Genomic DNA, 21,105 nt, shown 5'->3' on the forward strand with positions numbered 1-21,105 from the left:
TCCATTTAGTTTTTATTTGATAATTTCGATAAGTGTACGGAATGATATGGTGTGCGGTTCGACCTGGTTTTACTCTATGTCACAGTGTAAGTATGATGTATTTTCAATTTTATTTTTTATAACTTCATCAAAAAAAACTGTAATCTGAGTTCTCAAATCTTATAAACAAGTCTTTTATAACCCAAGTTAATACCTATAAAATTCTTAAACATTTTTACATTTGTAATCTGATGGAATGTTTCAAAATTCTATCACCACCATTCTGCTGCTAAATTGTAATATCAAAGTAAAAGCATAAAATAAGTTATTTAAAAGCAAAATAAAATATTTTACTAAAAATTATTTGTTATATACATATATATATATATATATATATATATATATATATATATATATATATATATATATATATATATATATATATATTTATATATATATATATATATATATATATATATTTATATATATATATATATATATATATATATATATATATATATATATATATATATATTAAAACATCATATACGGTATCATACTATTTATTTATATTTTAAGTAATATTTCGGCTCATATAGTGAAAGCCATTATCAAACTAATAAAACCGTTAAAAAAACCTTGGCACCGCCGATTCGGTTCGTAAAGTCCGCAAAAAGTCAGAACGACTTATTTTGCGGACTAAAACAGTCCGATCGTTAAATATTTTACATACCATAATTCGAAAAGTAATTTACGAACTAACAGCGATTTTTTTTTTTCGGATTTTCTTTGCTTTTATGATTATTAATCCAAAAAAATTTTACGAACTGCTAGCGGCTTTTTATTTTGCGGATTTTTTTTGATGCTTGGATTATTAATCCGAAAAACTTTTACGAATCAATTTAACTTTAATTCACTTAGCGAATTATATGAATCGCGTTCCGTTCGCGTCACCATTAGATGGTGTGGTCCAAATAAATTACATTTTTATTGTGTGCGTCCTATAAATAGTGGATTTCTTTTTTATTTTCAATCATTCCTTTTTGGAAATCTTAACCAACAACAGTTCGTTCAACAGATCAACAAGTCTACTTCACTTACATTTATTACGGTAAGCCATTATTTTATTATTTTGATTTAAAAGTTAAGAATTTTTCAAACTCAGTTTTTGCGGGTTTTTTTATTTTTTTGTGGATCAAATTCTTTGGCGAATTAATTGGCTTTGCGGTTTGCTTCAATTAGTGGATTGGTTCGATAAAATTTATATTGTTATATTTCTTCTACTTAAATAGAAATAGATATAAAAATAGAAATAGAGATAAAAACTAGTTTGAAAAATTGTTACGTTCATTTCAACAATTAAGGCAAATAATTATTTTTTTTGTTGAAAACATTATGCATGCCTCTAAAATATCATTTATTGTTAAGACAAATATTAAGGAAAATTTTCAAATAACTTTTAAATAATTAGTTCTTTTGAGGAAACAGTTTGCATGCATCAAAAACTTAATAACTAATTCTTTTTCGGAAACTGTTTGCATGCATCACGTTTTATTAAGGCAAATATTAAGGAAATAATATTTGCTTAATACTTTTAATGATTACTCCCTCAATATTTCCGAAATATTGAGGCAGATATTTCAATAAAAATCTGTAAACCGAAAATGTAATTTGATCCGTGTTTTCGAATTTTTAATCCGAACAGTAATCCGTATTAATATTCAGGGTGCGTATTCTCAAAACTTTTGTCAACTAAGGTTACGGAAATCGTAAGTTCATGTTACAATTTGGCATTCACCAATGTTTCGCAGCATTTCCGTAAAGTTAGGATTGCCGTAAAGTAACTGTAAAGTGAAATTAACCGTAAAGTTAGGGTTGCGCATGGGTTGCGCTGAACTTACGCAAAAACTTACGCAAAAAACAACCAAGTTGATTTTTTTTTGAATGAACCAAGTTTTCGTAATTTTATAAAACAAACTTTTCTAATATTGAATTCATATAATTTTTAACTAATTTAAATTAGGGATTATTACTAATTAATATTTTTTACAGCCTAATATAATGATAATAATATTTTTATAAGACTCTGCTATAAAAACTAAATACTTTTTATTGAATATTTATTTAGTAAAAAATATTACTATTAAAATCAACATCTCAAAGAGTTTTCTCAAAGAGCATCATCAACATCTGAAAGAGTTTTCTCAACAGCAGGGAATATATACAGCTCGAGAAGAACCAATCTTTCAATCTCAAAGATTGAGATGTTGGTATATATGAAAGAAAACACTAAGCAACTCAGCAAAATTCAAGACATAGAGTGGCCAGGAAATGAATTTGGAAAATGATTTATTTTCAGTGTGATTTTGACTTTTTTTATTTCTTAACATGAAAATCATTTCATTTCATTGTATATTTGAATATTGTAAATAAATAAAAATAAACCTTATTTCAAAAGCATTCTTTTATTCTGAATCCGTATAAATCCGTAAAAATAATATCGGTTCGGATTCCAAATAGAAAAAAAATTTTCGAATTGTAATCCAATCCGAAAGCATTGAATCAGATTGCAATCCGAAAAAATAATCCAAAAAAATTTTAACGAATTTTTTTCCGATACATTACTTTCGAATCAAATCAATCCGTAAGTAATTTGAACCGTTCAGCACAGATAGTTCAGTGCACAATCCGGCAATCCGATAAACAGTAACGGATCGGCGGTCTCTTAAAAAACCATTTAAAAAATTATAACTAACGTAACTAAATGATGTCATAGCAACGTCAGGTATTCAACATTTTTAATTTTACAAAAAATGATTTCCAACCAAATTGCTAGTTTTTAAAAAACCTCTAAATGTAATTTTATTGTCAGGGTTGATGAGTTGATGATGTTATATAAGGTCAAGGGCGAATCCATTGGGGAAGGGCAATGGGGGCAAATGCTCACCTCCCTCAGATAATTGGTAAATATTTTTTTTTGTAAGTTTATATTATTAACACAAAATGTTGTTGATAACTGAAGTAAACTAGGAAGGCTGTTTAGAAATGGTATAAAATTCAATTGAAATTGGGTGATGCAAATTTTATTCGGACTGTTAGAATACCAACAAATGACTTAACCTCGATTAAGACTGTATAAGACTAATAGTCTAACAAAAGTAAAATAAATTTTCTTTATGATTTGTAGACTTGCCTGGTCACAAATCATTAAACTTAAAAATTGCCCCCTTGCCCAACTCTCACTTGATTGTCAAGATTCTCCAAATTTAAAAAGTCTGAAAATTGTCCCACTCCCCTTATAAGTCTCAATTCACCGAATCAAAAAAACTTGAAAACTGCACTATAAGTTGGGGTGGAACACAGGGGGCGGAGACACAAGATTGTTGTGTATATTATACGAGGAGCTGTGTTTATTATAACAGTTGAAACAAAATGAAAAAGCGCTTGATTTAATGATAAATACTTTAGTAGAAGGATAACACTATTAGTAGTGATTGCAGGGATATAAATTCTGGGTGCACCTTCCATGAGAGAAAATCCGATTTCAAATTTTGCATAAAATTGCATTAAAAACCTGAAATATAAACCTTGCAAAAGTTTAACTATTAATACTTATATTTTCTACAAATTATTTTTTGCATAATTATCACAAAAAGAATGTAGAGCAAATGTTTGGTATGAAACAAAATATTTTTCGACTTTTTTGATTTCAAAAAAATGTAAAAAGCGACTTAATGCTCAGTTGGAAAATCAAAGCACATCAAGTCTCAGTTGACAAAGCAAAGCTCAATTCTTCACATCTAGACTTACCAGCTCAAAAACTTACAAAAAATTAAAACACATTTGAACCAAGATCTTCTCAATATTTAAAAAAATTTGGCTAAGACCTTCTGGACAACTGCTCAAATTCTAACCTGTGAAAAGATTTAATTGATGTCATGTCAAAGGACTCTGTGGTAGCTGAAAGAGTTGCAGAATTAATCATTGCCATCAGGAAAGCATCAGCTCATGGAACACTTTGTTTAAGTAAGCCTGAGGGATATAGTGGCAAAACAGTTTTTGTTTTTTCCAGGTAACACTTCATTTTTAAAGATAATGTTTTACATAAAAGTATATAATTTCTATAAATTTACTTTCAAGGTTTATCTCTCAGAGAGTCTTTTTAATAAAGGACCACAAGCGACAACGCCAGATCTTGTTCATGCGCAGTACAACCCGTTTATTATCTATCCGGTTATCTATCCGGCTATCCGGTTCTTAATCAAATTTTTCCATAAAATATTGTTGAAAAAAACAATTTCATTTTAAGTTTGATGAAATAAAAGTAAAAAAGTAAAAACCTTGAAAACCGTGTTACAAAAACTGGAACCGAAGTTGTATCTAAAAAAATGAATAAATCCTATGGTTAAACCTTTTGTTCACTGAAAAAACTTACATATACTTCGTATAAAAGTATTTGAAACGTTCATTATTATGACTCACGACGTTTATGCTGTCATCCACTATATTCCACAATTCATCCAATGCCTCAACAGCTTTTTGATAATTATTTCAGAACAAGCAACTGAAGCACATCAAATTTTTTTTTAGTTACTACTAGCATAGGTATAACCGAAAAAATAAATACTTAGAATATAAAGTCAGGCTGTAAAGGTGCATCACAGTATTCAACATCAAAAAACTTTAGTGAGAGCATTGAAACAATTTATTTTTCTTTCCAAATGTAAGAAGAAAAATATCGTTAAACTTTACTTAACAATTTCAAATTTGAATAAAATTTTTACCTTTGTATTTATTGCAAAAGCATTATTATCATCATGTTGCAGAAATAAATAAAAGTTTTTAATATCAACTATGCTATAAGCTTATTGTCTACTTATTTAGTGTGGTTTGATGCAATACTTGAAATAAGATTATTGTATTCAAAATACTTTTAATTCCTATTTTCTATACCTTTTTATATTATTTTTAATTTTAGCTATATATTCTAACAGATCATTAATAAACACTCCCTAGCAATGTTTGGGCATTAGCTTTTTAATGCGGTTTTAATCGCAAAATTTATATATATATATATATATATATATATATATATATATATATATATATATATATATATATATATATATATGTATATATATATATATATTTATGCATATATATGTATACATACAGGGTGGGGAAAAAGTTCCCGTACAAAGATATAAACAGCAAAAACAGCAAAAGTTCCTGTACAAGAAGAGAAACAAATTACACTTTAATTTAAAACAAAATAATACTAAAAAATACTAAAAGAATACGAAGGAATACAAAAGAAAACTAAAAACACACTATATATTGAAAGAAAATACCATACAGATAATTCTTTTAAATTATACTTTTGTACGGACACTTTTTCCGCACCCTGTATATATATATATATATATATATATATATATATATATATATATATATATATATATATATATATATATATATATATATATATATATATATGTATATATATATGGGCTCATGTGATTTATTTGAAATAAATAAATAGATTTAAACAAATACCATGTTGTCATTAAGTTAAATGTTTTAAATTTTTTAATTTTGATTAATAATGTTATTTGTGTTACTTTTTTCCATGCTTTATATAAGGTTACTTTCTATATATATGTATGTTTGTGTGCCACAAAATTTGAAATCAATTTTTGAAAGCTTTTTTCTCAACCAATTTTGCTGAAATTTTGCACACTTAATCATTTTCGATGACAATACCAGGAAATGGAAAAATTTGACCAAAAAAAGTTAATTAAGTTAACAAAAATTTAATTTGTATTTCCCCATAAGAACACTGAATTAATAAAAAAAAAATTTAAAAACGTAACAGTAATTTTTCCTTCTACAAAAGATAACAAAAAAAGAATTTCTAGGCCCAATAGAATTCTGCTTGCATAAAGCATGGATTTGAAAAAAGAATTTTTTTTGATTTACTAGTTGTTTTTAATTCCAAATTAAAGGTAAAAATAAATGGTAGCTAAATTACATTTTAATAAAAGCGTAGAATTATAGTGGAATAGTTTATTTGTATCTGAACTACCGCGAATTTATTATATTATATATGAACTTAAAAAGAGCAATTGGCTTAAATAAGTTTTTTATATTTAACAACATATATTATCTGCTGTAGTTTCCCAACAAAACGTCTGTTCCGTAAGTAACAAAAACAGCATTTTTTTAAAATTTACACCTAAAAACGATCTCCGTTATAAAATTAAATATATCAATTATAAAACACAAATTAATCTATATATCAAAATAATTTTTTGTTGATTGAAGCATTTCTTTTAGGCATGCATCCATTGATCATATGCGCCCTGTAGGAAAGGATTCAATGTCCAAGAAGTAACGACTCGTTGTAAATAGATACTAGCGTTGTTTATAAAGTAGGGTTAAGTTAACTTTATTAACAAAACAAATAAATAGCATAATGTTCTATAGAATTTTTATAGCATTTTATATCGAATAGTTAATTTTATTTTTCTATACAAATTTTTTACTACAAATAACATTTTCGATAGCAATCATAAATTTCTATACAAAACTATACCAAGATTTATATAGACCATATGTTTCAAAGTTTTCTATAAATGGTATAGAACTATTTTTTAATAGTATTATTTTAAACAAATTCAAATTTAAAGTTTCCAATGTTTTTGTTGATTATAACTCATTTTAGATCGTAATATAAACTAAAGGCTAAAACTATCGCTGAAAGACAAAGTAAATGGAGAAGGCCGAACCCAGTTTTAGCAAAGGAAAAAAAATAAAGAGTATGTTTAAAACACCGAGTAAAAAAAAGAGAAGAATACTCAAAGTTACCAAAAGATAAAAAGCAAAAAGCTGATATAGAAAGAAAAATTAAAAAAAAAATACCAATTAGAAAAAAAAATTAAAAATAAAACAAATGAAATTATTTGCTACAAGAAACCATATGGTACATCTTCTTCTCTATCAAGGACTGTACATGCACATGAGCATAAAAGAAATGCATGCTTTGTTTATGGCAGAAAAAAAAAACATATAGATTGGCGTGAGAAAATAGCAAGTTTAAGGCCTTTACAAGTCCTCCTTAGTCAACAAACGCCAGCTAATGTATGCACATGCATATATCATCAAAATATAGTTCTTGCACTGAAAAAACGCTCCGACTGCAGTGCAAACATGCCTATATGTTTAAGCAAATTTCAAGAGTCTTGTCTTCAATGCCCAAACTGGTTTAGTGTCAACACGAAAAATGTGGTTTCAAAAAAAAAACTGTTTATTGCAGTGTTATTAAAAAACTTTAGAGGCTATTATTGAGTGGAAACAGCGGAAAGATGATAATGGAAGGATGAAGCAATGTATATATATATATGTATACACACACACACACACACACACACACACACACACACACACATACACACACACATACATATATATATATATGTACCTCAGAGGTATAACACATCTTCTCCATTTTTCCCCAATATGACATTATTAATATAAAAGTTGTGATTAAAATTTTCTATCTAGGGATATATACCATTATCTCCAAATCAGCGTAACATCAATAGTAGCCGTGAAGAATGTAGCATTATGTCCACTCCCATTCAGAGGTTTACTACATTATCTGGACATAATGTTGAACATATAAAGCAAAATAAGAAAGAAGTTTATGGCAAAAAAATTGTACAGGCAAAACTGGATCAAGTGCTAAAGACGTACGATAATTGTGTAAATAAAAGAAAATACGATTCATTGGTTAAAGTTTTTCACATCATAAATAAAGATGGTGAATGGCTCTGCAGTGAGGACAAAAGATTTTATTATTTTCAGATCGAAAGCAAAAGAAAGGTTGGGTATAAAACTGGGAAGACTGCTGGTTCAAAAACTATTTATCCATTCAAAAGAAGAAAAATATCCTTAAAGCCTTACTCAACAGCAGTAATGGCAACAGCAACAACGCCAAATTTTCAATCCGAGTCAAGGCAGTCAATACCAAAAGTCTGAAGATTGAGAAGAACAGTCCACAAATACCAGTAAGTGTCAAATGCCTTTAAAAGTTCGATAAATACGCCCAGAACCTTTTCGCCTTTATTGAAAAATTGAAATAGTTTATTTGTCAGTTTAAAGATAGCATGTTAGTTGAACAAATTTCAAAAAACGTTTTTAAAAACTAAATAGATTTTTATATAACAGTTTGTTTAATGTCGTGTAAATATCAATTTAGTTATAAACTACATTTTCATAAATTTAAGAAAATGCAGGTAAAAGTGAAATTGGATGATCGTTAGACATAACATTGCAATCACAATTTTTATAAACAGGATTAACTTTAGTAAGTTTTAATTTATTAGGAAAAGAGCTATGCTTAATACATTCAATAAGGTATGTTACTACATTCCTAGAAATGTCATCATATCTACACAACTTATTTCAGTCACTGCCTTGTTAAATTCTTTACAATATACTTGTTCACTTGATATACAAAAGGTTTAATACAAGATTGGGATTTACCTCTAACAAATTCATCAAACTTGTTATATTGGTTTCTCTATTATTGATGCAAATCTGTACTGAAATTTACAATGTATTTGTTAAGTTATCTGTTTCCTTAGTATTGCATTTATTATCACAAATTATTTTTTGTGATATGGGAAAAATTTTCTTTTTTTCTCTACCAGTTGCTTCTTTTATATTCAACAATACATTTTTTTGTCTAATTTATATTTATTTAGCTAGTTAGAAAAATATTTTATTTAAGCTTCTTTTATAGGCTTTGTACGCTTTTTCGTCAACTTCATCCCTTAATTTCTAAAGTTTTATGAAGCGAATAACGGAGCAAGAAGACGAATGGGCAAAGATGGATTTTTATATAAAAATTCAAAAAAAAAATTTTAAAATGGGTGGAAACAAACCTGTATTTATATCTTCTATTTTAAAACACCAATTAGTTTTTGTAAATATTCTTAATGAAACTTTATACATACTTTCTGCGTATAAAATAAATATCTCACTTTCTGTTATTGCTAATAGATAGTATCCTTTGTGTGTAACTTTTTTAGAAAAATTATCACAAATATATATGCGTAGTATATAAGTAAATAATTAGAAAATAGTAAATAAATAATATGAACTGACGTTAATGACTATAGTTATTTTGTAATCGATTTTTTTATTTGTGAAAACATTTTATTAATAAAAAAACAATGTTTCCACTAATGCTAGTCATCTGCAGTTAAAATTAAATATTTAAAGTTTGTTAAAATACCTATAAAAGGGTTTTAAAAAATATAAAATTTTATTATTTTTGTCTCGCTCCCCTCAAGAAATGAAAAAAAAACTTCTGTACTTTAACCCGATTTTTTTACATTCCTTACTTAATAAATCTAACTGCATTAGACCAAAAATCAACAAGTAATGTGGTAGGTAGTTATTCTGGGAAAGCATAATAGCTTCGAAAAATTTTCATTACCTGCCATATTAAATTTATCCAAAGAACAATTAAGAAACAATCAGATCTTTTATTTTACATATATTTAAATCACTTCAGTGTTTTGAATATAAGTCATAGTTGGGTAAAATAAGATATTAACACTTCTAACAAATGCATATTTTTCATTTAGGTTATATTACTAAGTAGATAAATTATTTCGATCTTGAGGCGGCTTTTTATATAAGCAAATGATCGATTACACATCCCGTTTTTTATCAGGTATTACATATCAAACAATAAAAGTGAGTTGATCGACGCACAAGACGTCTGTTGAAGCAATGATTGATTAATATTTGGCAACTTTAAGCTTGATTACTGTAGGAAAAAAATTTGGCAATACAAAAAATGTTATTTAAAACTTGTCAAGTGCTCTTTTTAAAGCAATTTCACAGGATGTCAAATAAAAATATAAAAACAATATATAGTTAATTTTAAAATAGTTTTTGTAAAAACGAACCACCAAGTAGCTGAATAACTCTTTGCAAATTTTCACTGTAAGGTAGGATCTTCTACCTTTACCTTGGTCAACATGAAAGTTAATAAGTTTAACTAAAAACGGGTTCGATTCAGCCAGTAATTCTACAGAGCCAAGTAAAATTTTATTATGACATGATACAGTTTTCTGGTCTGATCCACGAAATAATAATCCTCTGATGCGTCATGGGTGCAAAAAAAAAAAAAAAATACATCTACATAAATATTTTTTCTTATCTTAAAACAATTTTTTTTTCTTTGAGAGACTTTTTTTTTTTGTAGATTCATAAACCTACTGAAGGAGAAACTGCTTGTCGAAGAAAAAATTAGATGAATGTTTTTACTAACTTATTATTTTTCTGTTTTATTTAAGAACATTGAGCACTCTATTTTGCAGAATACATTTAAAATTATTCATATATATATATATATATATATATATATATATATATATATATATATATATATATATATATATATATATATATGTTTTTTCTTCGTTATATGTATATATACATATACATATAACGAAAAATTTTCTATGATACTTGAAGTTTCATGCCTATACAGGGCGATCATCAGCCATTGAATACAAATTCAAAAACAAAAAAAAACTGCTAAAATTACAAAATACTGTGTAGTGGGATCATTACGTCGCTAAGACATACTTGATGGCAACCAAAAAAAAAAAAAATATTAGCTAATCACCGGTGTCAAAAAAAGATAAGAGAAATTTATTCTTGTGTCTGCATTTTGAAATCAACTCATTTCGTTTATTTAACAAGTCATCACCTTTATATGTTAAAATAAAGAATTTTTCGTATAAGCAAAGATTGCAAATTTTTGACGAAGTGTTATAAGGATTTTACAATTTTCCACTTAATTAAGGGTGTAAGCATTTTGTCTTTTATGTCCCAAATTTCTTTAGACAACTCGGTATCATTTATATATTTATTAACGTTAAAAGATTTTAGATGATTAGCATACCGAAATTTAAATGGAGTTTCACATAAGCCAAAATATACTTTTTCTTTGTAGTCAGGTTTATTTGACGACACGCTGGCTTGATAAACGATGTTCTTCGACAAGCACTGATTGTTCATGGGGCAGAAAGATTTGTTGACACAGTTGCATGTTTTTCCCTCATTTTTATCTTGGCTATATAATATCCTGTGATTGTGCGAATTAATGATGGACTTGATGTTTGGCATACATGAGTAGCTTATTTTAATGGTATTTCGATTAAATATCTTACGAAGTTTGTGACCAACCGGAAAGTGCAGGTCTACCATGTTCAATATATATATATTCTATTGATCACATAGCTATTTCAAAGCACACATCTCTTCTCTATTAGAAATGTGTCGTTATCACTCCTTTCTTTCAAAATGTCATTGATCAATTTCCACTATCAATTTTAATTGGAATTAAAGATTAAAATCTTCAAAAAAATATAAATAAATTAATAGAAGATGTTAGCATTCCTAGATATATCTGAAATAATCCAGACTTTATAAACTTAAATAATGATTACTTAAATACCATTTTCATTAATCTTAACCTAATTTTAACTAACAGTGGAGCAAGGGCTCTTAGAAAACAAATTAACTTGTAGCAAAAAGTTATTTCATTTCATTTTCAAAAATGGAGTGAAACGGGTTTCGTAAAAGACTTAACATCTTCTATCTTTAATAGCTATGTATTTGCTCGGAAGAGTTTCTGCATAGCCGTCAAAGCAGCCAAAAACAATAGACTATATCAACAATACATAAAAGTTAAAAAACGAAAAAACTCTAAACCAAAAATTTTTGAAATATTTTTTAGTGTATAAAAAAGGATTTGAACCCAAAACTTTTTACAATAAACAATAAAAAGGATAAAGAACTACCAAATTTGCTACCATTTTTGAAAAACGATTAAACACTGAAAGAATTCATAGATCTACTAATCGTTGAATTCCACCTTGTAAAAGTCTTGATAAGATCATAATTACTGATGATAATATTAAAACATGATCATTTTAATATCTCTGAAGAACATTCAAAACATGCCCAATGTGACGCACTAACGCAATGGATCAAAAAATATTTCATTTTTCAATTAATCATGGATTGATCTCTACATCAATGTCAGCATCAACTACTATACCACTAGTTAAATCCTATCAAATAGCAGATGACATCATTCTTCTCAGCTCTACTTTATCAGGACTTGAAAGACTTATTACGACGTGCAATATGTAAAACAATTTAAACACTTTCAAAACGGAACTTTTAATCTCCTGAAAAAAAAAACAAATTACTTCATGATAACCTTAGAAGACCATCAAATCATACCTCATGATAAACTTAATCATCTAGATTTTGCTACTCTTAATAGAATGAATATTAACACTAGAGTATCAAATTTTCAAACAACTGTGCAAACTCTGATTCAATATGGAATCCGGTATACACATCCAAGTTCCATTATCCAGTTGTATAAACTTTTTGCAGTTCCGACGCTAACTCGCGGTCTAGAGCTCTGTGAAAATAAAGACTTAACAATGAAAACCTTGAGAAACTTGGAAGGAATGCTGTTAAATCATTTTTTAATGGATCTAAGTATAGCAAAAGATAATATCTTTTACTATATTTATATATTATATACACTCTCTATATAAAGTTTAGGAAATGTCAACTTGCATACAGCAAAACAAAATAAATCTATTTCTCCGCCTTTTAAGTACTTTTGAAAATTTTAATTCCAAGCGTAATTATTGTTTAGTTAAACACACCTTTTTGGATGATATAAAGAAATTATGCAACATTCATAAATTAAATATGAAAAATTTAATGCTGGGGAAAAAGAGATAGTTTTAATTAGGGATTCAGAAAATGTAATTCCTAAAGATACTCTTTAAATTTTGGTAATAGCAGTTCAATGTTGGAATGCAAAGCAACAGCAAACAATTTCTTAAAATATTCTTTAAAAAAATATTCCTAAAAATAATTCTTTTTTTATTTGTTTAACTTTGTTTGTTAGTCTGTATTTTTACATTGAAAACATATCTACGGAGGGTGATTAATAAATTTATAATACATTTATATTATAAATAAATATATATTATATATATTAAATAAAATTATATTATAAATAAATTTATAATATATATGTATATATATATATATATATATATATATATATATATATATATATATATATATATATATATATATATATATATATATATATATATATATATATATATATATATATATATATGTTACGAATAATGCAAGTAAAACAAAAAGAGTGTTTAAAGAATTTGTATAGTTAGACTGTTCAAATTACAATCTTAACCTCGTCTTGTCCCACGGGTTGATTACAAGTGGTTCTGATAATAATTGCTGCCTACTTGTGAAAATCAGTAACATGATTGAAGCTTCTAAAAAAATTGTAACAATTGTCTAAAAAACAAAAGTAAATACTCAGCTGGGAATTACACTCAAGCAGTGTGTAGTAACTCGTTGGAATAGTGTTCTCCACATGCTAAAATCAATTTCATTAAATTTTGCACAACTACATAATTTATGCAATGAGCCAGGCTTCAGCAGAAAATTATTGTTGTTACTGTCTGTTTTAAAAAGAAATACCTTGAACAATGTTATCAAAGTATTGAAACCTATGGAAATGGCTTCACTTTGTCTTTCTAAAGTTCTATCACTAACTATTTATATGGGTCTACCAACCATATTCATATTTTCGAATAATTTTTTCCTTTTTAAATTTTTGATAACAATGTCTAACGTTTAAGTGGTTGCAGCGGTGATTGTACTTCTTTAATAACAAGATCAAGGTCCTCTTCAATACTTAAAGGATCATTTACAGATTCAAGTACCATTTCAGGTTCCTCAATCAAATTCAGAAAATCAGAATGAACTGAGAATGTTACTAGAGCAGATTTGAAAACGTTTTCTTTCCAAAAATTCTACCAAAAGTTTTCGATATTTAAGTGAACTGTAATTATTTCATCATCAACTTCAACGGAGCTTCAAGCGTTACGCAATTCGCAAGCGTTACGCAGGTATTGGAATATTCTACTCATATCAGTTCGACATTCTTGCATACAAACCATTAAAGCTGCACACATTTCTTTGTTTGTGTTATTGTTAGCATCTTTTAATTTTGTAAGCATAAAATTAAAAGCAATGTTGATTGTTAATAGGTTATAATCTCGGCGACAAATGCTTTAACCCTTGCTTTTATGGGAGCTAAAGTTGTAATAATATCTGTTTAGACATTAACAGAAGGCTGCTCCACCACGTCTTACAGTCCATTATTAAAGGCAGTTGTTTTCTAAACTCAGCCTCAATATGTTTTTGTAAGATGTTGTTTTTGGTAGGTGACCGTCTAAATATTAGTATCAATTTGCGTATTTTTTTAATGATTGGTTCATAATGAAATTCATTTAGTTTATTTTTAGGTCTTCATTTTTATGATTGTAGTCCACTAAAACTAGCTCAATTTCCTCATTCTCGATTAAACCACTGTTAAAAAGTTCATTTTCAAATTCTGGCTGGTTTGTATCGAGTTCTTTCTTTTAATTAAGAACATCATTTACAGCATGTTTTATGCCTTGGGTATAGCATAATTGTTGATTAACAGCCAGCAACATTCCAACTTTTTTCATAACACTAGCTCCGTCGGTCATTATAGCCACAATGTCGCTGTAAAGATCAAAAGTAGTTTTCAAGTTGTTTTTTTTAATAGCTCAATGCAATTTTCTGCTGGAATGGAACCAGTTATTTGCACTAAACCTAAACTCCAGAAGGGAGAAACTTGTCCATGAACGTAAATAATCATATAGCGATGATTTCGAAGTGACGTCTATTTATCATAAGACAAAGAAAATCTTTCTCCTACTCAAAATTCTTTTTTCTTGCGCGCTTCAATTTAATGAATTAAACCTAATATTGTTTTTTTGATGTACTCTACTACACGATTATTAATTCTATTTACTGACGTTAGTAGATTAGTTCGAGCGGCACGTAATTCTGTTCACATTAAATTTTTTTATTTTAATTTTTTATTTTAGGTGTCCCAAAAAGTCGTTACTGTCTTATCACAGAGCACCTGCGGATGAGCGCTAGAAAGGAAGTTCACTCCTCTTTTCTTACCGATGTTATAAAACTTGCCCAGAGATGGCGTTAAACCACGGATCTCTTGCTTCTGAGGCAAGCGCGTTAACCACTGCTTTTAGCACAAATGGAAATGTATTCTGTTATTGGTTTAGATTTCTTTTTTGGTGGTTAACCTGATTTTCTTTCTTCGATAATATTAGGTTGGGTCGGGCTTTCGACCTTATGTTACCATTATGTTCTCATTTACACGTTATGTACCGATAACACGTGTATATGAAATCTTTTTGTTGAAATGACCTCCGATTTTTAAAATCTTACTGTAGTTTAGCTATTTGAAAATTGCTGTCTGGTTTTTCTCATCCCGTAGAGAATATTTTTAAACAGCTGAGTTTAGTTGTAAAATCCACATACGTCGTGCTTATTTGATTTTTAATAATAATTCTAATTTATAAAACGCGATTATCCTATCTAATTTTATAAACACGATTTCCCAGGATTATTTTAAAAATATCCCAGGATTTAGAAATTACAAAATTACGATTAATACCAGTGTTTAAACTGCGTCAAATATAACAAAAGTAACAACAAAGCTATAAAAATTTAGTACCAATGCTTTCATTATTGATTTATAAGTTAACAATGATAAGAAAAAACTGAAAATTTGTTTGAATTGATTTACGTTGTTTTTTTTGTAATAATCGAGTGCATTTACTTAAATTTATTGAACTTTAAAAATTCAACTTAATAAGAAAGTTAAAATAGTTTATAAATTCTTATATTTTCTTTGATTCGTCAAATTAGTATGCCATGTCAAATTTTATAGAGTTTAACTGCAAAATCCTTATGCGGATATTTAAATTTTCTGTGCAACAAAGAAAGTGAAACAACAATGTGAAAGCCATTGCAAAAAAAACATTAAAATTTATTGACAGATCAGCAAAGGCTCTTCATTCGCATCTACTTCAGTTACAATAAATCAGTTAAAATAAATCTAAAAGCAGATCTGGCACGTTCTCCAACATCGGAAGAAGAACTACAGAGAAAAAAAGTAAAATTAGTTCAGGGACTGTCCGTTAACTACGTCAACAATTTTTGGTAATTTTTACCTCCCCCCTCCCCCTCGTCAACAACTTGTCAAACTTTCTGAGACCCCCTGTAAAAGTAGGTCAAAAATTAATTTCCTCCTCCCCCCTCCTCCCTTTCTTATGTAAAATTAAAAAAAAATATGAAAAAAAATTAATCATTTTTAAATAATAGTAATAACAGTAATTTACAACTTCAAGAAAAAGTGTTTAAAATTAAAATGTTTAGAAAAAAAAAACTTAGTTCAACTTTTAACTTATTAACATTTTTTAAATAAATATAGCCATTTAAAATTACAAAGACTTGCTCTGAACAAAAAGTGAATAGGAGTAAAAGTAATTACTACATGCAACACTATTGGTTTAAACTTCTTTCAGTGCATGATAAAAGCTAAAAAAAATTAAATTCACTCAATTTATCGAAGAACTGCAAGTCGATATTTTGTTAATAATAAATAAAATCGCTCCAGTTAAGGAATCTAAAAGAACAAAGAGAAACATTAAAATTTTGATAGAGGAGAGTATTCTTCAATGTTTATATATATATATATATATATATATATATATATATATATATATATATATATATATATATATATATATATATATATATATATATATATATATATATATATATATATATATAGGTAATTTGGGAAAACGGTAGTAACCAACGTATCCGTCAACAGACCTACTCCTAGATAATGTTAAGTATTTATCATAATATTTTTTATAATATTTATGTACAGTGCAGAGTCACAAAACGTGAATGCCTCAATCCTCCTTACTTTAACTTTAGACCTAATCCAATTCCACATTGAAAGCAAACCAATTCTAATAGAGTCTAGCATAACAAAATAATGCATTTGATAACTTGTGTAAAAAGTAGAATATAGAAAATGTCATTAAAATACTAAAGGTTGGGTGAGTATGTAACACAAGGCTACAAACGATGCCTAATTTTCATTTTTTTTAAGTTTAGTTTTGTTAATTTTTGTGGTCAATAATTTAGAATATTTATAACAATCCGTAATAAATTTATAGACTTTTAAAAAATCATAAATGTTCGCTATGTTTAAATTACCAACAAAGATATGCTGCATCAGGCACCTCTATACTAACAGTCTTACGATACTTGTGCACATCTGCCACACAAGTACCATACTTTAGGAACATAATAGAATACTGGAAACATATGTGGAGAGAGTTTATTTCCAGTTATCGTTTAAAAATTCTCTTTTAACTAAATTAAATGTTCATCTAGTCGATTTTAAAAAATGCTGACGGAAGTTGCGTCAATTACTACTTGCGGCAGGGTATTCCACTGCAACACAACACGGTTCGTGAAGAAATTCTCTCTTGGCATGCAATTGAGTACTCTTTACTGTGCAAGTCTTTGATTATGACCAAGCATAATATACTTTGACGACGAAGAACGATTGAATAATACATGAAAGTTTATTTCATCAAATCCACGCATGAACTTGAACATCAGAATTAAATCACCTCTTATTCTTCTTTCTTCAAGTATCGGAAGACCTAACATGACTCTTTGCTGCTCGGCGGTGCAATGATTAATCTCAGGAATGGTTTTTGTAGTTTTGAACTTTTTCTAGCGCTTCTATGTCTGCCCGTAAGTAAGTTGACTACGCTTGTATAGCGTACTCTAGGTGAGGGCAAACATACGTGATGTACACTTCTTTCCACAGTGAAAAACTATGGCTGGTAATTTTTTTCAGCCTCTCTAAGGAGCAGTTAGCGTTCACCGCAGCTGCTAAAACATGAGCATTACGTTTAAAATTATTTGAGATAAGAACTCCAAGATCTCTCTCTAACTGAGCAACTTCGATTGCAAGTGGCAGGCCTTCTGATCCTGGTATGTAATAGTCTCATTTTGATACCTTTTTTCTCGGCCAATATGCATGACATCAACTTTTCTTGACCTTCCCCCCCCTCCCCTTTGTCAAAAATCGTCAAAAATTTTCAGACTTCCCCCCTAATTTGTTGACGTTGAAAATGGACAATCCCTCATATTTTTCATCAAATATTAATAAAGAAGACAACTTATCTGAGATGCTTGCAAGATTAACAACTGAAGATGGAATTTCTTTTAACGTAACATGCACTTCTATTAATATACGTGCTGGGCTGGCTATAAGGCTATTTGTCAACATACCTAAATCTCCAAACACTGTTAAAAAAAATGGTATTAAATTTTCTCTAACAATATAAAGAATGTTATAAGAAATGAATTACGACAAAAAATTAACAGTGGTACTAAGTTTTCAATTTCTTTTGATGAGTGGACGTTGATTCAAAATACCCGCTGTTTGAATATCAATTTACACGATAGAGACAATTTTTGGAATTTAGGTTTAGTAAGGATTGTAGGGACAACGCCAGCTAAAAAGCGTGTAATTTTACTTAAAGAATATTTTATTTAAATCTTGAAAATAGCATTGCGTGCATGATGACTGACGGAGTCAACATAATGAAAAAAATTGGAAAACTATTTAATCTATACACTTTTTATAAATTAAAAAATTGCATAAAAAAGACGCTTTTGATATAAGTATTAATGATTCTATTAAAATGTCAGATGAGTATGAAATTGTTTCTGAACTAGTGAACGTGCTAATTTCAGTGATAGCAGCAGCGGAAGCGCTTTGTCGACGCGATGCAAACCTTTAATGCTGACATTGCGTTAGAGTTTATGTTAAATAAATTAAAAGACCGATATACTACAACAAGTTGTCAACTTTTTAATACCTCCAAAGCCGACGACACCTTTTTTTTTTTAAGAAGACTCTAGACATAGAAGACTTTTTTGAAGAATTGGCAATTATGCTCCCCCCTCCACTTCGAAACCCAAGTCGTCAGCCCTGGCCTCCAGAATATAAGAGCAAAGGACTAAATTAAGTAGTCTACTGCACTATCTACATTATAGAGAAAACAAATCAATTCTCGTAGGTGAAGTTTTTGAAACATCTTCAAATTTTAAAAATAGAAGAATAAAGTTGAAGCTTCTAAATAGATTAAATGTGACAAATTTAAATTACCCTACAAATTTCCTGAACGACGTTGAAATATTAGTAAGTGAAGAAGATGATGAAACACCGAAAAGCGCAAATAATGAAATGCCGAAATTAATGAGAAACTAATAATGAGAAATTAAATGATGCCCAAGAAAAAATTTTTCCAGCAACACCCACAAATTCTTTTTCAAGATTAGACGAAACTCTGTCTTCTAAGTTATCAAAAGAAATATCATAGTTTGAAAGTGATTGTATTAGGGAGAACAGTATTCATAAAGTTTATGATTTTTTAATGACGAATAAACCAACGAGCTTAAAGTCAGAATAGGCATTTTGTTTCTTTCTCGGTATTAGGAATTGTATAACTAAATTCCGGGTATTAATTATACAATTTTTAATCCCGGGAATAGAATTGACCGGGTTTTTGCAAACCCTCTTATGAAAGTAATGGTTACAATTGGAAATTGCTAGGACACAATTGTATGACTTGGAATTGTTGAGAGGGAATTAAAGATTCCATACCAGCCTGAACCCAAGAAAGTACATAAGAGGCACATTTCTCAGCAGAAAAACGAAAGATTTCTACCCAGGGGCACAAAGAATGATACTATACCTTTAGAGAGATCAAACCGTGATTAAAAGCACCTGAGAGTGAATGTTGAAAAACTGAGAACTGACTAGGATCAGAAATAAGATATATGTCAAGCAGAGAAGGTAATGAATTGGATCGTCTGGAAAGCGAGTTGAAACGTTGACTATTTGTGTCAGAGATTAAGAAAAGCAAAAGTTGCTTGCTCAATTTGATCAGAAATAACATCGAAAAGAGTGCAGTCTTGAGATGAAGAAGAGTAATATAGAAAAAGAGAAAGGTGATAAAGTGAAGTGGTACTAAACAATAGAACATAAAAAAATAGTCTGAGGATTCAAACCTAGTTTCCCGACAAATGGGTGAGTTCTTACGAATGTAAATGTCATGTGACTATTGGAGTCTTTACGAGTTTAAGGAAGATCGCCATCAATACTAATTAAAATTAGTCTCACAAAAAGAAGGTCTGGTGTACTTTGCAATAAGACTCAATAGAAGAAAAGTTTTTTCAAAGGCCAGGAATATTTTTGAAAGAAAGAATAAAGAATTTGTTGATGACAATGTTTTTTTGTGTTTTATAGTATTTGATACTTTAGTCATTTTTTAAATTGGTCAAAAAACTTGACTCAAAGCACAGGTAGTATTTTTTTTTTTTAAGGTTATTTAGGTGTTCCCAGAAGTCCTTATGGTCTTATCACGGAACACCGCGGAAGAGCATTTAACTAGAAGTTCACGCCTCTTTCCTTACCAATGTCGCTTATTGAACTAGAGCCGGCGTCGAACCATGGACCTCTGGGTTCTAAGCCAGAGCTCTAACCACTGCGCCAAGGCATGTGATTTAGTAGACTATTTAATAGTCTGAGTAATTGCCTCATTACTATTAATAAACCTTAAATCCTAATAAAGGGCTCCAATAGTGGCCTCGACAATGCACACTAAAAGTTCGAGTAGGAACACCATCCATGTGCAATATGGAACTGTTATTACTCTGATATTTTACAGGTGTTGATGGAATCAGCGTCCCTAAGAGCTACCACAGAGTTCATATAATCTACCAGCCTGCCTCACCATAAAAACTGAATTTTAGAGCTGTACCCTCATTAAGAAATAATAGAATGAGTTGCTTAGTCTTAAAAACAGACACAAGCAAAACCTATGCAATGAGTCAAGAAGATCCAGCATTCAACATCGTAAAAGGGAAATAAGTATAAATACATCTACGCCAGTCTAAGAAGTGATAGGCGAAGAAGAGATGCGAAGCTAGTTAACATACAAAATCTGTTTTTTAATTTAGTCTTTG

This window comes from Hydra vulgaris, chromosome 06, assembly GCF_038396675.1.
Source record: "Hydra vulgaris chromosome 06, alternate assembly HydraT2T_AEP".
Classification (NCBI taxonomy): domain Eukaryota; kingdom Metazoa; phylum Cnidaria; class Hydrozoa; order Anthoathecata; family Hydridae; genus Hydra; species Hydra vulgaris.